Genomic DNA, 3,435 nt, shown 5'->3' on the forward strand with positions numbered 1-3,435 from the left:
ATGTGGCTAGTCTACACAGGAGTGCTTACTGTTTCCCCTGCACCACACAGTGCAGTAGACAGGCCGAGCTGTACAAAGCAGATCTTTTTTTGAGCTTGCATAGAGGCACGAATTGCATGCTAAGTGGCCCGGGCTTATTTGGCAGCAGCCTGGCCCAGGTTACATGCCTAAGCCACACTGAACTGGTGCTTAGCCTACGCTACAGGATAGCATAGTTTTGCTGAGAAGACTTTTGAGTACCTAGAGTCTAAGTTCCTCTAGATCAGTGGTTCTCAACCTTTTTTGTACCAGGACATATTTGTAAACGTTGATGGCCAGTCATGACCCAGTGTCCCTCACTCCCAACTGGCTGCCCCCACCCCCAGACAGTAGCCCCTCAGGGTGTGTGCGTGTGTCCAGGGAAGGGGGCACCCAAGTAGCCCCTTGCAGGCTGGAACTCTGTCAGCCTGTAAGGGAAAAGCCACGCTTTCCCACATTTTTCTTCTTTAAAGGAGAATCCATTTTTAAAGTTTGTTCATAATCTTTTCATATATTCTCACGACCCACTTTTGGGTCGCAACCCATGGGTTGAAAAATGCTGCTCTAGAGTGACAGTATCCCTTCTCCTGCCAACAGTTACCCAGCTTCTCAGAGTGGAATATGAAGAGCACCCTGGGCTTAAACCTGAGAATGAAAGGATTGCTGTCCTTGTAAGTAAGGAGCACCTGGAATTTGCCCAGTGAATCAGATAGAAGACCTCATCTTTAAAGGTATGGAGCATCCATTACTCTCAGAGATTTCACTGTGTACTATTTAATACAGCAGTTTCCAATCTGTGGTACATGTACCACCAGTGGTACACAGACAACCTGTCAGTGTTATGCATTACCAGATTTATTGGAATGACTTTATATGACAAAAATTTGCTGGTGGTACTTAAGGTTGGACTGAAAAATTTGTTAGTGGTACTGAAGGTTGTATTGTTTTTAATTGGTGGTGCGCAATCTGTCAGATGTTGGGAACTGCTGATTTAATATATAGATTTAGCCTAGTGGCTGTTTACACAGTGATAATCTTCATTGCTATCTTGGTGCTAACTAGAGTGTAGGCGTGTTAATATTAGGGTCAGGTTGAATCAATAACCATGCATCCAGACTTGACCCCGCTCCACTTGAAGTCCATGATAATTTTATTTTTGGTATTCCATCCCACCATGTGCATCGTTAAATAGAAACTAAAACACCCAATAAAAAAATCCTCTATTTAGAACTCAATTTTCACATAAATATTCAAGCCATGAGTCCTTCCCAGCAACTCCCACACTTAGCTAGGTGCTACCACATAGCACTAGTTCTCTCACAGGTTGGCACTCTTAGAAATGTAATCAAAGTTAACATCCTTCACAGCCACAATGCAAAAGTTTAGAGGATTTTTCTCCCTCTCTGTATTAATTGATGGTTTGTAAATGTAATTTACAAGTTGTGAACTGTATTGAATTAGTAATACAAATTGTATTGAATGATATAATACAATACAGTAATACAAACTGCATTGAATTAGTAATACAAATCAAAGGAGCTCTCTTCTTCACCGGTTTTTAGGAGAAAGCAGGGAGTGAACATTTCTAATCTGCTTTACACTAAAAATCAGCGTGCTTAATTGCTAGCAAAAGCCTCTGGTCAAAATAAAACAAGAAGCCACCCCTCAACCAAGATTTGATGGCAACGCTCACAATCTGGGCTCGTATGGATAAATGCAATACGATCAAGGTTGCATTTCAGATCTTAGCCTCTCTTATCAGTTGATTATAAGCATGTTTCCCAACCCTCCTTTTTGCAATTCCCATTCTCCTTTTGGGGTGCAAAGCAGGGAGAAGAGCACAAGAAACAACCACAAATATGTATTTAAGCTTGCCAACACAGAGAGAGGAGTGAAAGAAGGGAAAGAAAAGACAAATGAAGAGCGCTGGTAGCAGAGCCACATCTAAACGCTAATGGCTAGCTTTTCAAGTTTGCTTTGTCTTTTCTCGCAGCTACTTTTTCTTTCCTGCTCTGATTTTTTCCGTTGTTTTCACCCAAAGAAGTTATTTTTCTGTCCCTTCTTACTCTCTTCCGCGAGCCCCTCTCCACCTTTTTTTTTTCCTCATTTTTTTCCCTTTTTTTTTTTTTTTTTTTTAATAATTCCTAGACTAAAGTTTCCTATTGGATGTTTTCGGGTGCCTGATTGATGCCTGCTTCCCATTGGAGCTTTGCAGAAGCTGACATCACTTAGGGAAAGAGGGGTTGGGTTGGCAAGCTTAGTTTGTCACCACCCAGCTTGCCTTGCCTTTGGCTGGGTGGAACTTCCATTTTAGGTGCTGGATCTTGAAAGAAGGGGAAAGAAAAAAAAACCGCCAGAAAGAAAGAAAGAAAAGAAGATCCCAGGCGAGGGAGAAGTGGAAGAGATTGCCGCTTTGCTCTTTTTATATTGATTTGATCAGGGATTGGGCTCTCGTTTTCCTGTTAGGGATTTCTTGGGAAACTCGACTTTAGAGTTCTTTGGTGTGGCTTTTTTTTTTTTTTTTGTGGTGCGTGTGTTTGCAAAGGGCGAAAAGAAGGCTCTCACCCAGGGTAATTTCTTTTTTTGTTGTTGGATATTGTCACACTGAGATACTAAAGAGAGGAGGTAGAGGAATAACCTCGCTGGCAACTTCCCCCCCGCCCCCCTTCCATTTCTTAATCTGCTGCTTTGAAGAGTGGGGGAAACAGATACAAGGAGGCGAAACAAACTTGGAGACTCTTGTTGGTGTAACTTCTGAGAGGGGAGAAAGCCAGGGTAAGGCTAGTTTCTTTCTTTTTGTTCTTTTATTGTTGTAAATGATGGTGGTGGCTGTTGTTGGTTTTTAACTATTTCTGTTCTGGGGAGGTTTGTGTATCTGATGCAAACTAACATGCAACTCCTGGACTGCGGTGTTGCAAGAGGGTCGATTTTTATTTCTGTGTCTATATCTAGATAGCCCCTATGTTTCCTAGGGGAAGGAATTCAGTTGTGTTTAAAAAGGAAGCTTCAGCTTTGTTTGCACTAAGTAGGATATTTCTTTAAAACTTTGGGAAAACTGAGCATTTCAGGGTGTGTTTTTTTTGGGTTTTTTAACTTGATCGGGTCTCTCTCTTTTTTCAAGTATTCTCGCTGGGAATCTGTTAAACTGCTTTCTCCAGTACATTTTAGACCCACACTCTCTCCATGGGTGTATCTCTTTTTTTTTTTTTTTTCTTCCAGGTATAGTTGGGTGGGGACCTTTCTCTTCTCCTTCAACATGGTTGCTTTTTGGAAGGTTGACTTCTCTCTTGATGATTTTCCTTTTTTTTCCGGGGGGAGGTGAAATAGATGCAGGAGGTTTTTCTGTACCAGCCCCTTCAAGGATTCCAAGCTCTGACTGACAACTTGTGTGGTGGCTCGCTCTCTTTCTCCACGCCC

General features: G+C 42.0%; 1 protein-coding gene across 8 annotated transcripts in view; it reads left to right on the top strand.

Annotated features, from left to right (window-relative positions):
• Positions 1 to 2,279: 2,279 nt before the first annotated feature.
• Positions 2,280 to 3,435, top strand: part of CTNND1 (catenin delta 1) — a 48,852-nt gene continuing 47,696 nt past the window's right edge. For 6 of the 8 annotated variants that reach the window (XM_019514748.1, XM_019514730.1, XM_019514738.1 and 3 more), the window contains exon 1: positions 2,280 to 2,793. The gene's annotated coding sequence lies outside the window, so the exon portion shown is untranslated. The remainder of the gene's footprint in view (positions 2,794 to 3,435) is intronic. The other 2 variants (XM_019514784.1, XM_019514800.1) reach the window with 1 other exon arrangement.

This window comes from Gavialis gangeticus, unplaced genomic scaffold (genome assembly GCF_001723915.1).
Source record: "Gavialis gangeticus isolate Ggan-Ray unplaced genomic scaffold, GavGan_comp1, whole genome shotgun sequence".
Taxonomy (NCBI): domain Eukaryota; kingdom Metazoa; phylum Chordata; order Crocodylia; family Gavialidae; genus Gavialis; species Gavialis gangeticus.